Source organism: Palaemon carinicauda, chromosome 39, assembly GCF_036898095.1.
Source record: "Palaemon carinicauda isolate YSFRI2023 chromosome 39, ASM3689809v2, whole genome shotgun sequence".
NCBI lineage: Eukaryota > Metazoa > Arthropoda > Malacostraca > Decapoda > Palaemonidae > Palaemon > Palaemon carinicauda.
The window spans coordinates 16,718,794-16,735,674 of record NC_090763.1 but is presented as its reverse complement, the minus strand read 5'-3'; positions in this window follow the sequence as shown (position 1 = coordinate 16,735,674).

Below are 16,881 nucleotides of genomic sequence, written 5' to 3'. Positions count from 1 at the left end.
AAACCGAAGATCAAGGTCTGCAATATTGATGAAAATGAAGATGATATAATTGCTAGTATAAAGGAGAAGAATGAATGGTTGAATGGTATATGTGAAAATGAAGAGGACTTTAAATTGATCAGGAAGTTTAAATCAAGACATAGCAGTAAATCACATGTCATTATTAAGTGTAGTCTAACTATCAGGAAAGCTTTCAGTAAAAAGGACGATAGAGTATACTGTATACCACGTATGGAGGATGCTGTAAAATTTATGATTCCTACAATGTATTTCAGTGTTATAAATGCCAGGAATTTGGTCATACTGCCGATAGTTGTAGCAAGACTCAGGTATGTGCCAAGTGTAGCCAGGAACACCGAACCAGGGATTGTAGTGTTAATACGTTAAAGTGTCATAACTGCTCAATGAGGAATTACAGTGATACGAATCATAAGACTTATGATGAAAACTGTAAAGTATACAAGGAGGAGCTTACCAGGATAAAATATAGAACCGATCATGGAGTCTACCCCATTGGTTAAGTGTGGTCTGATAAATATTCAATCGGTGGGGAATAAAACCATAAAGATTAGAAATCTTATTAATGAAATGGAATTAGATTTATGCTTATTAACTGAGACTTGGTTGCAGGGAAATATTAATGATAACTCAAAGATTCAGGAGATGATGTCGTGTACTCATGATTTCTACCACTTACCAAGAAAGGATAAAACTGGAGGAGGAGTGGGTGTCTTCGTGTCGAAAACCTTCTCTAGGGTTTCTATCATGAATGAAATAGTATTTGAAACGTTTGAATATATCTATTTAAAACTGACAAGAAACAGTAAGGTATTGAATATAATATCATTGTATAGACCACCAGGGAGTAATATGAAGAAATTCATTGAAGAATTTAGTGTTCTTGTGGGTGTGGTAGACGGTATTAAAAATACACTAATTGGTGGAAACTTTAACAGTGTTTTGGTATCAACGTCAGTAGGTGGTCATACACTCGACTTGGTCATATGTGGGAAAGATTCTGACCTAATAAGAAATCTTGAAGTTGAACCAGACTTTGAGATCTCAAAAACACATAAACTCATCACTTTTGATTTTAATATAAATTGCATCAGAATATTAAAGAAATGGATCACATATAGGGAACGGGAAAATTTCGATGCTGAGAACTTTATTGAAGTTAGTGTAGCGCAAATGTCTTGTGGGAACATACAATGTGAACATATGGTAGATAGAGAATGTGTTGGGTGTTATACCAAAAAATATAATGACAATTTTGGAAAAATGTATGATACCAAGTGTCCTATGAAGAGTAAACAAATAGTTGTACACGAAAATGTTAGATGGTATAATAGTGAGCTATTAAAGGCAACAAGACATAGACGTAAGATGGAAGGTAGATGGAAAAGAGCCAAATCCTCACAAGCCAGAAATCTATGTAATAAGGCCAGAAATTACTATAACATCATGTTAGAAAAAAAAAATCTACAACGACGAAAGTAAAAAAAAACTAATAACATGAGGGAGTTTCACAAAAACCTAGATGATTTGATGGGATTAAAGAAAAAATATGTCTTGCCTGAAAATGTCTGTGCAGAGAAATTTGCTATATTCTTTAATGAAAAAATTGATACAATCTATAGGGGTTTCCCCCAAAATCAGCTAGAAGGACAGTCAGTTATGCCAGTGAAGGAGGGTAAGAAGTTAAAAAAAATTAAAGAAATAAATATGCGTGACTTGTTAAAGGTTATGAGCGAGATGAAGAATACATATTGTGGAAACGACCCTTTCCCAAATAGTTTAATAAGTGAAGCTCCAAAGAAGCAAGTTGTATATAATATTTACCTAAATATAATTAACCTAAGTATATCACAATCCAGTTTTCCTAGCTGTGAAAAAACTGCGTTGATAAAACCAATATACAAAAGAAAAGGTGATGTAAACGAACTAAATTCATACAGGCCCATTTCAAATTTATCCTACATGTCGAAGCTTGTTGAAAAAATCATGAGTGAGCAATTATGGGCGCATATTGATGAGTTAGAAGTATTCCCGGATAATCAGTCGGCCTACAGAGCTAATCACTCTACAGAAACTACCTTATGCTCAATAATGAATGATATGATAGGTCTTCTTGATGAAGGAAAGTGTAGAATTTTGATTATGTTAGATCTTAGTGCTGCCTTCGATACTGTTGTGCACGAGTACTTACTTGATGACTTAAAGTCCATTGGAGTGACTGAGGAAGCACTGGAATTTTTGCTAAGCTACTTAACGAACAGGAAGACTATTGTAGAAGTTTCTGGAAACCGATCTAGTGAAAGAATTCTTATGAAAGGTGTACCACAGGGTAGTGTTGTGGGCCCTATCTTGTTCAACATATAGTAGGGTGAGGCAATTTTGGACAGCTTTTTAGTAACCTTTGTACAAAATCTATATCAATAATTTATGACCAAATACCAAACATGTTTTCAAGAGAGGGAGGTCTCATCTATAAAAATGGTTTGTTTCATAATCATCAAAGAATTAGGAATTCTCGTATTACAGTAATAAAAAAAATATCTCAGAGGCGAGGCAATTTTGGACATGTCTGTATCTCCGTTAAGCGCCAACGCTCAGTTGGGCAAACTATGACAATTTGTGGTCCCTATCAATATAAATATGCTAGAAAAAAAATTATAGACTTACATAAATTTTGTGTCCGTAATCCAAGATTGTCCAATTTTGCCTCGCCAAGAAAAAAGTGAGAAGTTTGCCTGTCCAATTTTGCCTGACCATGGTTTTGAAAACTGTCCAATTTTGCCTTACTATGTGAATATGTAAATCAAACTTTGTATTCGAGCACACAAATATACTTTTATGTATAAATATGCATATATGTAATCATAAAAATTCAAAATAAGACATAAGGGGTGCAGTAAAAGGGGTGTCTGCCCAAGGTGACACCCTAAAAGTGAGTGACACCCCGAGAGTTACATTAATAAAAACAGTTTCTTTCTAGCTCGATGGTTATGGTATGATTTTCAAAAAGTTATTTGATACTGGGGACACTCTTAAAGCTGTTGACATTCAGGGGGTGAAACCTTCAAAAAGATTGACCAAAACATGGTAACATGCTCGAGAGGGATGTCAAGCCAAATGCTAGAAATATCTAAAAAGAAACTCTACTATATACATTGTTCCTATAATAATTCATATATCCAAATGAAAGTTTCAGGAATTGAAATAGAATATATTTTCACTGTTCCTGCTAATTTCCATGTTGATAACTGTCATGTTGCCTTTTTGATATGGTGTTAAATGGAGCAACATTAGAGTGAACAGCATGATAAATACATCAAGGAGGGGCAAAGCTGATCCCATAAACAATATTCGTCCTAAGTTGTACCTATCCATTTTATTCTTATCATTGTTACCTCATACTATGAACGAGCCATCAAAGAGATACTTTTACCTACAAAAGAAAGGGATGCAATCGAAGATTTAAGAAAAAAAGATGAAATGAAAAAAAATAAAAGGAAAAACACAAAGAAAGAGAGATAGAAACATGACAAATCATGGAAATACAAAGCAACCAAATATCTCTCGATTCTTTAAGAAAAAAATTCTGCAAACACTAAACGTAAATATAAAAAAATCTAAATTGAACAGGGTATTAAATAGTGATTATTGAACTGCTAGGATAGTCCCGATAATAATAAGGATTTATTTATACCTAAATAAAAGAAATAAAAAAGAAATTCAAATTATTTTAGAAGATATTAAGGATCGTCCATTATTTTGCATTGGTAGAGCAACAAAGGGGTTTTTAGAGGAAGAAGGAGGCTAAGTGACTCGCCTTGAGCTAGATGCTTGAAGCCACTGCCCACATATCATCATCATCTCCTCCCACGCCTATTGACGCAAAGGGCCTCAATTAGATTTCGCTAGTCGTCTCTATCTTCAGCTTTTAATTCAATACTTCTCCAATCATAATATCCTACTTCATGCTTTTTAGTCCTGAGTCTTCCAACTCTTCTAGTGCCTTATGGAGGCCAGTTTAAAGTTTGGTGAACTAATGTCTCTTAGGGAGAACAAAGAGCATCCCCAAACCATCTCCATCTACCCCTCACCATGATCTCATCCACATGTAGCGCTCGAGTAATGCTTACTTTTAGCATTAGAGGGTCTTTGACCTCTTTTTTAGGCTCCTTACTTTTAGCATTAGAGGGTCTTTGACCTCGGTTTTGAGGCTCCTTACTTTTAGCATTAGAGGCTCTTTGACCTCTATTTTGAGGCTCCTTACTTTTAGCATTAGAGGGTCTTTGACCTCTATTTTGAGGCTCCTTCCTTTTAGCATTAAAGGGTCTTTGACCTTTTTTTTTTAGGCTCCTTACTTTTAGCATTAGAATCTCTTTGACCTCGGTTTTGAGGCTCTTTACTTTTAGCATTAGAGGGTCTTTGATCTCTATTTTGAAGCTACTTACATTTAGCGTTAAAGGGTCTTTGACCTCTATTTTGAGGTTCCTTAATATAGCATCAGAGGGTCTTTAACCTCTATTTTGAGGCTCCTTACTTTGAGCATTAAAGGCTCTTTGACCTCTATTTTGAGAGTGCTCACTTTTAGTATTAGAGTCTCTTTGACCTCTATTTTGAGGCTCCTCACTTTCAGTATTAGAGGGTCTTTGACCTCTTATTTTGATGCTCCTTACTTTTAGCATTAGAGGGTCTTTGATCTCTATTTTGAGGCTCCTTACCTTTAGCATTTGAGGGTCTTTGACCTCTATTTTGAGGCTTCTTATGTTTAGCATTAGAGGTTCTTTGACCTCTATTTTGAAGCTCCTTACTTTTAGTATTAGAGGCTCTTTGACCTCTAGTTTGAGGCTCCTTATTTTTAGCATTAGAGGGTCTTTCATCTCTATTTTTAGGCTCCATACTTTAAGCTTTATAGGCTCTTTGACCTCTATTTTGAGGCTTCTTACGTTTAGCATTAGAGGCTCTTTGACCTCTATTTTGAGGCTCCTTATTTTTAGCATTAGAGGCTCTTTGACCTCTATTTTGAGGCTCCTTCCTTTGAGCATTAGAGGCTCTTTGACCTCTATTTTGAGGCTCCTTATTTTTAGCATTAGAGGCTCTTTGACCTCTATTTTGAGGCTCCTTCCTTTGAGCATTAGAGGCTCTTTGACCTCTATTTTGAAGCTCCTTACGTTTAGCATTAGAGGGTCTTTTACCTCTATTTTGAGGCTCCTTCCTTTGAGCATTAGAGGCTCTTTGACCTCTATTTTGAGCCTTCGTACGTTTAGCATTAGAGGGTCTTTGACCTCTGTTTTGAGGCTCCTTACTTTTAGTATTAGAGGTTCTTTGACCTCTATTTTGAGGCTCCTTACTTTTTGCATTAGAGGGTTTTTTACCTCTATTTTGAGGCTCCTTACTTTCAGCATTAGAGGCTATTTGACCTCTATTTTGAGGCTCCTTACTTTTAGCAGTAGAGGTTCTTTGACCTCTATTTTTAGGTGTTATACTATAGCATTAGAGTTTTTTTGACCTTTATTTTAATTCCCTTACCTCTAAAATTAAAAGCTCTTTGACCTTTATTTTTGGGTGCTTTATTTCTAGCACTAGAGGCTCTTTGAGACCTTTGTTTTAAGGCGACTAACCGCTAATAGTAGAGGCTATTTGACCTCAGTTTTTAGGTGACTTACTTCTATAATTAAAGGCTATTTTTCATACTTCTTCATATAAAGGGTTTCCTTCTCTATTCTCTTCCGTCTTTTATAGTTTTTTCATGATCTTCTTTGCTTAGTTCGCCAGTCTCCTTCGAGATTTCAAGAGACATTTCAGTGCTGTTTTTCCTCGGTTCGTCAGATTCCTCGGAGAAATCGATGGCTTTGATGTCTTTACCTATAAGGGCGATGGGTAAAGACATGGATGCCATTGATTTCTATGCATACAGTATACGCCATCATACTAAAGTCAACGAAGAGCAACACAATATATTTACCAATGCCGTCCTGATGTGCTCTATCTTCAATGCCGAATTTTGAAGAAACACACGTCGCTCACCGCTTTGCACCAATGCAATCCAATTATAGGACATTGTCGCTAAACCGCAAGCAAATTATCCTTCAAAGCTCGCCAACTTCGGCAGCAACTATCCAAACTATCTGTAGATGAAGGTGTTCCGAATAGCCTCCAGTTCATCCTGTAGCTGTAACAAAATTCTCACAGTCAGTTGCCTGTTCCGCCAGAACGCGAGCTCTGTGAGTAAAGTGAAATCCTCCTCCCAATGTTCACTTCGTAAACTTCCATAGCTACTGTACATACAGATCGTGAGGTGTTGCAAGGTATGTTTAAAAAAAAAAAAAAAAAAAAAAAAAGAGAGATCAGGTCTTCAGAAGTCTTTTGGTATCCGTTCAGAATTCTTGCGGGAAGATTCCGTTCTGGAGTCATTCAGAACTCTATGCTAAGTCTACGGCTATTTCTTCTGAAGTCATTTGGAGAGGAGATTCAGGAAGATTTTCTTCCGAAATCGTTCAGAGATTTCTGGAATCATTCAGAATTCCATGCTAAGTCTATGGAAATTTTTTTCTGAATCCTTTTGGAGATGCACGAAGATTTTCTCCCGAAGCCGTTTAGGATTTGCGAAAAATTCTCTTTTTTTTTCTCTAGTTTCAATAGGCAATAATAATAATAATAATAATAATAATAATAATAATAATAATAATAATAATAATAATAATAATAATAATAATAATAATAATAATAATAATAATAATAATAATAATAAACTACGTGATTTGATTTATGAATTTGAGTCAGAAAGGTCGGAAATCGATCAATGCTTGGATAGGAAGATGAAAAACAATGATTTATTAATCTCTCTCTCTCTCTCTCTCTCTCTCTCTCTCTCTCTCTCTCTCTCTCTCTCTCTCTCTCTATATATATATATATATATATATATATATATATATATATATATATATATATATATATATGTATATATATATGTATATATATACATATATATATATATATGTATATATATATATATATATATAGTCTTATATGTAGCATTTAATCATAATTAATTTACGGGTATTTCTTTTCAATCATTATCATTATAACAATAATAATAATAATAATAATAATTATTATTATTATTATTATTATTATTATTATTATTATTATTATTATTATTATTATTATAATCTAAGCTATAACATTAGTTGGAAAATCTTTGCTGATCATGGCGATACGCAAACCCTTTCACTGGGGTATAGTACATATATTGTATATGATATGAATTGATATGATTACAAGCCAGATATTGCATTAAGGTGGTGATTGTGTAGTTAAACGAATGGACATAGTGTGTACATTTTATCCTTCCAAAGATATTTCATCTTCCATTGCTTATTACCGTTCTCATCATCTGTCTTTCTTCTATTAATCTCGAGCTCAACCTCATGTGATTTTCATGCATTCTGGTCCAATCCTTCTCCACCATCCCCAACCGATCTATGCATTACAAAATCTATGAGGAGGATAAACAACATAGGTAACAACACATTCCCTTAGAAAATTCCACTTTTCACTGGAAATTCGTTTGTTAAGACGCCACTAACATTAACTTTGCATTTGCTATGCTTATGAACAGACAATTAAATTTACATATTTAAGAGGAACTCCATAATGTCGCAGGACTCTCCACAAAATTTGCCAGACCACATAATCAAAAGCTTTTTCATAGCCCACATATACCATCAAAAGTGGAATTCTATATTCTACATATCGCTGTACCACAAGTCTTAAATGAAAATTTGGTCAGTACAACTTCTACCTTTTCTATATCCTGCTTGTTCATCTCTCAACTTTTCATCAGTCTTTCTCTCTAGTCTCTTTAGAATGAGCATTCTATATATTTTCATGACAGCTGACGTAAGTGTGATGCCTCTGTAATGATTGCAATCAGTCAGATCTTTTTTCGTAATTTTCACCAGATTCCTAGCTTCCATACATAAGGCTTTGCCTCTTCACGCCACATTCTACAAAATAATCTTGTAGGTAATCTGGGAGTCACTTCATTTTCAGGCAATATCATCTCAGCAGTTATTCCTTCGTATCCAGGGGCTTTCCATCGTTTGAGTTTTTTTTTAAAGAATAGCTTCGACTTCAAACACACCTAATTCATTCATGGGCACATCAAGGTCTTCATCAGTTTCTGGTATATCAATCAAATTATTCCCTTCGTATTTCCTATTCATGACCTCACTAAAGTGTTCAATCCAACGTTACCTTTCTTCATGTTCTTTTGTTATAACAGATCCATCTTTCTTTTTGATGGGCATATGCTTCTTTTTTCCGTAGAGATTTCATTAATAATTCCAAGAGCAATTCCTACAACAAAGCCACTCCCTGGATTCATAGCTTTGCCAGCCTCATCTGCTTTCCTGTCTAAATATTCTCTCCAATCATTCCTGATATTTCTTTTGACCTCACTATCAATACTGAAATACTTGGCATGCTCTCTTGTAATTTTCATTTCTTCCTCGAAAACTAAGAAATCAATTTCTGTCTTTGTCTTCTTTTTATAGTATCCCAAGTATCATTTGATATCCATGGTTTTCTCCTTGTAACTGCATGTCCCAAAACTTCGTCTCTTAAAGTCTCTTAAGACTGTAAATCGATTCCTACATTCAGTTACAAAGATTCCTGTGCTCATCCTCTAGAAGCTTAGTTGTATCAAACTTAGGCATTCTATCTATATTTCTGTTGGGTTCTTTCAGTTTTAATATTTGTGTGGCAATGGGGAGCTGGTGACCACTACCAATAACTGCACCTCTATAGCTTGTTACATTTCCCAGAGTCTTCCTTCTCTCTTTATCAATGGCTATGTTATCTATTTGATATTTGTAATTGCCACATGATGAAGTCCTTGTATATTTGTGGATATCCTTGTGCTGGTAAAGAGTACCTCCAGTAACAAGATTGTTTGTTGAACAATAACTTTTCATTTGCATCTTCGCCAAGAACCTCAACACCCATCACATTTTCTATCCCTTGATTATTTCTTCCAATTTTAGCATTGAAGTCATTAATCACAATTTTCATCTCTCTCTAGGTTCTCACCTATTATACTCTGCAGTTCTTCACAGTATTCTTCTTTCCTTTCTTCAGGGGAATCATTTGTTGGCGCATAGCAAACTATAATACTCATATTGCACTGCTTTGATTTAATTTTTGTAAGTAACAATCTGCTACCTACAGCTCTCCATTTGGTTAATGCCTTTTCTGCTCTTGGTGTCATCATCATTATTCCTACCCCTTCTCTTCTTACTCCATCTGTTCCTTAGCGCCAAGATTTCCAAACTATATTTCATAAATTCATTCTCTACTAGCTGTAACTTCCCAGTTTGATTCATGGTTCTAACATTCCAATTGCCAATTTTCAATTTTTCTTTAGTATTTACAAACCGGGCGTTTCTTAGCAACCCACTACGGGCGGGACTGGGGGCAATTCTTTCATTTTCGCTTTCCATAGACTGACTAAATCCATTGAGGATTCATTGGCTAAATTGATCAAAGAATAGCCATTCTCTTAGTGATGCGCAGCGCCTATCTAAATAAGGCAAGTGACCCCTGCCGGTCCATACTAATTCCAGTAAGATCAACTGCCGGGCATTAGGAGTAGAGGAGTATCCAGAGCACCAAACGGATACATACCTTTTTCAAATTACAGATGGAATTAATGGTACTTTATTTATGGAACCCATGCCTCAAAGAGAATGTTTAGTGCCATATTTAAAAGAACTGAAGCTTTTTTTTCAGCATTCGGTTGAATTAAATAGACCCGTCACATATTCAAGCATTTAAATTGTCACGTATATGGCTATAGTATATATTGAATTGTTCACCTTTATTTCCAAATTTGTACTTGTCCCTATTTTCTCATTAGTAATAGGTTTTATTATCATTTTCTATGAAAAGAAAACTTTTTTTTTTTCTTATAAATCAGTATGATTTTCTATTGAAATAAATGATAGAAAATATTTTCAAAGAACTATCATTTATCTATATTTCTAGTTAAAATTATCAAATATATATATATATATATATATATATATATATATATATATATATATATATATATATATATACAGAGAGAGAGAGAGAGAGAGAGAGAGAGAGAGAGAGAGAGAGAGAGAGAGAGAGAGAGAGAGAGAGAGAGAGAGAGAGAGTGAGTTTACAAAATCTATTACTTAATAACTTAACATTATGAATTAGATGTTTTTTTAATTGTGTCCAAAATTGCCTTACCATTTTCCAAGGCGAGGCAAAATTGGACACTAGATATTCCATATTTTTTCATTCATTTCTTATTTTAAACCTTCCTTTAGCATCATCCACTAATTTATTTTTAGAAAAAATAATTTCATGTATTATTTCTGATAAACCTTAAAATGAAGGTGAGGCAATTATTGGACACCCACATTCCACAATTTATGCAGGGGTGCTTAATACTTTTTAAAAACCAGACATATTAATATTTATAAAGTAGAAGGTTGGGCAATTTCTAATAGCATCATAGTTTTCGAAAATTATAAATAGTTTTAGAAATATTGTATCTTTCCAATATTTGCCTTACTTGTCCAAAATTGCCTCTGTCCAAAATTGCCTTACCCTACTATATATACTATCGAGCTATCACATATCTTGAAAAAACAAAAAGCGGGCTTTAAACTAAATGCAGATGATACTCAGTTTTACCTCTCAATTTCAACAACACAAGATACAATGAAGAAAATTTATGAGATAATGACTGAAATAAAAACATGGATGCAGAGGAAAAAGCTTAAATTAAATGATGATAAAACAGAATGTATGTTTTTTTTTTTTTTTTTTTTTTTGGCACAAAGGTGGCTTTGAAGAATTACCAGTTATTTCAAAGTATAAAAATTGGTGACACTGATGTTAGGATTGTGCCTGTTGGGAAAAAGTTGGGTGTACTGATGGATTGTAATTTGTCAATGAGGGATCAAATAGTGAATACAGTGAAAGCGTGTAACTATCACCTGAGAAACATAGCATTTATTAGAAAATATTTAACAGAGGGCAGTACAAAATTTTAGTGATGAGTCGCGTAATATCAAGGCTTGATTATTGCAATTCTCTGTACTAATAAATTGCCCAATACACTACTAAGAAAGCTTCAAAATGTGCAAAACCGGGCGGCTAGACTGATAAAAGGCATTAAATTTCGGGAGAGAATAACTCCTGCACTGATCGATCTACATTGGTTATCTGTTAAGGCTAGAATTGAATTTAAGATTTGTTTGTTGACTTAAAAGGCACTTACAAGTGATAAGCCTAAATATCTTCGTGATTGCTTGGTCCCCTACCCTCAAGCTACTAGTGCTGCTGTAAGAGTTAGACATGCTGATGACCCATATAGACTATTCGAAATTAGTGTGAATCATGCAATAGGAGGAAGAACTTTTAGTTATGCTGCACCGAGACTCTTCAACGACCTTCCACTGGATGTCAAGAATAGCAAAAAATGTGGCAGCTTCTAAGAAAAATCTGAAGACTTATCTCTTTGGAAAGTGTTATAATAGTGATCAGAAAACTATTAAGTCTGAATACAAATGATAGCGAATACTGAAAAGATTCAGAGCAAAATATAAACTGAAAAGAAATTATTTTCACACATCAAGGCACGCCTGAACAGACTCTTAATGTCTGATGGAGGGCGAGAAATAAACCCCTAAAAGTATTCGCGTGGCAAATATCTATACTGGAAATGCTTGACCACACTCAAGTTGTTGTCGGTTTTGAGTCTAAACTTTAGACTATTTCATACGAAGTCCCTATGAGCTCGGCCACACCAAGCGCGGTTAGCGGCAAGAGGTTCCCGCGGCAAATTGAAACCTTAGGTATCTTATGTAGGTGGCCAGATAGGAGGCTGCAGTTGCCGCCAGACTATGTTTCATGTTTTAAAAAATCGCGGCGGTTCGAGCGTTTTCACCCAAGATTACACCATTTTTCATCAGTTCCTAAAGGGGTACGCGTTCAGTTGTTCGTTTCCAGCCATAACTAATCAACAATTTTTTGGGAGGTTTTTCGGAGAGCAAAAATAGATTAAATAAATGGAGGTTATGGCAATCAACTGCAAATGGATGGTAATAAAATAGTGAGTAGGCCTACGCCTTTTTGTGCTTTGCAACCTATTTAATCACCATTTAGTTACACACACACACATATATATATATATATATATATATATATATATATATATATATATATGTATATATATATGTATGTATATATATATATATATATATATATATATATATATATATATATATATATATATATATATATATATATATATATATATATATAGATGTAGAGAAATTTTAAATGTGAAAAGAATCGTATGTACATTTAAATAATATACCTTATGCAAATGCTAGTTAATTCTGGAATGAAAGGGACAATGATTTTTCGTTAACTTTATCATATTTGAAGCAATTATAATACCTGGTAAGAGAGAGATTGAGGTTGTCTATAGTTCGACGTTTGTCTTTTGAGCCTGAACCCAGGAAGGATGTTGCCATCAAAGAGTCAAAAGACTTGTGAAATATGCAGATATTCATTAAATCTGTCGCCGTACAAACGAGACTGGCGACATTAATTTCAAAATTAACTTATTTTCCCTTCTCTGTTTATTAAAATCGTGAATCCAGACTCTTGTGTAATTTATAGTTCATATCGAAATAAAGATTTTCAATCGGAAGTAATTTCCTACTCAAACACCATGTCATGTTTACGAGGAAGGCTATCTTCGAAAGCTGGGACTGAGAGTGAGGAGGCAAGAGAGGTGTGACGGTTCCGGTGTGGCCACCCAACATTTTGTCGCTGGCCTGCCGCCCGAGTCATGCCGCTCATCGCGCTTGGTGTGGCCGAGCCCTAAGTCTTTGGTAAGTTTCCCATGCTTTTCATTCAGTCCCTTGAGAGGTTTTACCTCATATTTAAAACATAAAAGTTTGTATCAGGATAATATCTAGTATTTTCATTGATTGGTGTTTCGTAATTATACATCGTCTGATAATTTACTTAGCTATAAGAATGTTTATAGTGGAGAATTACTGGCCAGATATAAATGGGGATATGTTGCGCATTATGCTACTTACATTCTTTTGTTTAAATTTTCTACGAATGGAGCAATACAACCTTCCACTACCACTGTAAGCTTATTGATAACATTACAAGAAGTGTCCTAGTAAGTTATGGCTTCAGTAATTAGTCTTATTTTACTTACTGTAAGTACTGCTTTCCTGAATCTATTGCGTAGGGGAACCCTGTTGTCTATAGTCTACAGGACTTACAAAATCAGATTATCGTATTCATTCTTGGGTATTTAACATATCACACTGCAAAACTGGTATTTATTTTCAAATCCACTATCGAAGCGCTTAGAGAATATGAAAGTCTTTTTAAGTTTATCATTTATCAATTCTCGAATTTGAATTGTTTATACCATATTGAATATTTACATAACCTCTATTTATCACCTCCTTGGTATCCATACTATAACTATTGCCGAAAAAAGGAAATTTGTAACCTATTTTCATTTATTGTAAATTGCGGGAAAGACCAAGTACTAGAAAAAAAATTCCTGAGGGAATAGAAAACTATTTAGGCGTGCAACAAAACCAGCACCAACACTTTGAGCACCTGCTAGCCATATTGCAAGTCATTGGAAAGGAAGAAAATACTTGCAATTTCGAAAGTGAGAAGCGCGTAGGAACACCACGTTATGGAAATTCTCTTGGTGATATTGTGTTTGACTTAATCATGAAGGAAAGATCATCTGTTTCGAGAAATGTTCATAGGTTCTGATATTTATAACAAAGCGGAATATTTCAGTTACAAACACATGTGGTATAGTAACTATGCATTTTTTTTTTTTTAATCAAATCTACCTTCTTTGTTTGCTAACTGAGGGCTTATATTCATGTAATTTTATTTCAAAACGTAGCTTAGACCTCTTTAGGCCATTAACTCTCATCATGTATCAGTCCAGCCACCTTCAGAAAAAAAAAAAGTTGAAAACTCATCTTTTCCCCTTAGCATATGCCTTACAAGATATCACCATTACGAATGACTAGGCCTATTCACTCTAGTCGTAAAGGATGGTCTGTTGGAGCACCTCCTCAGGGGTGGAATACGGACCTAAAATTTCACAAGTAACAAGTACTTTACTTTAAGGGCTGCTTTTCTAGTCCTATAATGTAGGGGAACCCTACTCTCTACAGGATCTACAAAAACGTTTATCGTACTTTCGTAGGTATTTTGCATATCATTCTGCATAACTGGTGTTTAGTGTCCAATCCACATCATCAAAGCACTTAGAAAACAAGTAAGACTAGTCTTTTCTTAATCGAAATGTTACTTATTTATCTATTCTCGAATTTGAGTTGCTTTAATTACCAACGTATTAGATATCTACATTGCTGCATTTTATGATATCCTTAGCATCCATAGTCAGTATTTTCTGCAAATCTTTTCAATTCCAAATCATAAGCTTTATAATGTCTTTACTTCACTATATGATCATCTGGTTTGTTGAACTTAGTGTAATTCATACATTTTATCTGTTGCGAGTTGCATTCCCTGGAGGCGTGATTTCCTGAACATTAACCAAATGCTTTATCAATAGTCTCGATCTTGCAATCTTTTTCAAAGTGTTCATGTCTTTGCTTTGACAATGGTAGCAGGTCATCACATGGTACCTATCACGTATGCTATAAGTACCCCATTGCAACATAACTTTGTCACCATTATCATGATTAGCCTTCTGAACTTTAGGATCACATTTCAACAAGCAGTGGGTAGTCCCACCTAGAGTAATTACTCTAGTCCCACATACAGCACCTTTTTTTTTTTTTTTTTTTTTTTTTTTTTTTTTAATGCCAGACTTATCTTCTGTTCTACATTTTAAATCTGGTCCAGACAATGATTACTTTGAATCAAAGCATTCAACTACTTCATCTTCATGATTATATACATTGCCTATCATTATTCTAGGTTTTAATTTCCCAATTTTCCTCGTCTCAGTGTCGACAACCATGGTTTGAATCTTGTTCCTCTCTCAATTTTTCATCACCCAAATTCACAGCAATATTTCCATTTGAAGTTGACCTCGTATTAAGCATTGGCATATCTGTAAGTATATTTTCAACCCCAGTTTTCCTCTCAGTGATTGTATATGATGCTTTTGTTGATTTAATCACTAGTAGTTTTTTTCTTTTAACTTCGTCAGCGTATGTCATTTTCCCATTTTAGGGGGCCATCATTGTTCGAAGCGTTAACTTGATTGATCTCATATTCTTTGGTAAATTCTCAGGAAGGTCAACTGTTTTCGGATCCGTAGTCTGGGTGGCATTTGCTGCGTCCGCAGTAAGGGCAGCAAGATGTTTTTTTTTTTCAAATTCAGCAATTCTCCCTTCATGTTCAAGTATAGTGAAGTCTCTCTTCTTTGTTTCTTCTTCCATTGTTTACATATTCGTCATGGCTATTTTGGCTTCGTCTATACACATGGGGCAAAACTATTTCAATTTTGCTAAATCATAATAACTAGTGTTGACGTCTGCACAGAACAACCTCTCATAAAATTCACATCATATCCACTTTTTTTTTCTTTTTATTCCTCTCCGAAGATCCACACAAAAGGCAACTATTCGCCATGAGGTAGTTTTATTATTTTCCCCTTGAGTTCCTCCATAAGACCTACTATTATTTTCAAAGATTCCATCAACGAAATTAAACGAGAACAAAACTCAGGCCAGAATGAGGCAGATCACTGCATGGTGCGTCTGCACTCGAAGGTTAAGTGTACTTTTTATCATTATTTTAGATTCTGCCAATGTCTATACATATTATTCTGGAGCTCACCAAAATAGTTCTCAAAATGGACACGCATCTCCAAAGGCTGACCCTTAATACACACCACAATCCTTTAAGAACGAGCATTTACAACTTATTTAATTCATTGTCTAACCAAGACGAAATCCTTCCATACGCAAGTTATCAAACCCCTACCTATCCCCAAGAAACTGAACTTAACAACTAATAAGAACTGAAAGTTAAATCCTTACGTTTAGTTGACACTAAGGTAGTTGTTATTACTTAGCCTACTCTAAGGGCTGTTGTTTTTCTGGTCCGATACTGCAGGGGAACCCTACTCTCTACAGGACCTTTAAAGTCATTTCATCATATACATTCCAAGGCATTCAACATCTCACACCATATTGCTTTAAATCTTCAGTCTTTCGGATGTCCAGTGGGACCTTATTGTATTTTTTTCGTGTAGTTGTGCATCATTCTACTTGTTGCATTTTACTTTGTGATATGTAAGAATAACTTCTACCACGAGAGAGACGAGAAATATTACGGTATTACCTGTAATCATGTAATTGTAGACGTAGAAATGATTCGTCCATTTACAAAATTTTACCAGCTTCCATTGTTGGGTAGAAGTAGGTAGAAGTCCTATCGAGAAAAAAATAGAAACGTACAGCAGTCATATTCAGAAAATTAAGGCAACACATTAGATAGCAGAAACTTAGATTTCTATGTTTTATTTAATAACAATAAGCATGTAAGTCATGCAAAGATATAAACATAATGAGTTAATTTAGTTTGTTTTGTAAGCGTATCATGACGGATTCTCAACTCTGTAATATTCTTAATTAGATAATTTTATTGGTACACAGTTTTAAAAATAATATAATTGTGTATAAAAATAACTATTAAAAAGACAATAAATCATAAAAAGGCAAACCAAATAAACGATACAAAAGACAACCAATAATAAACACTCTTACGTCTGGCAGGAATAAA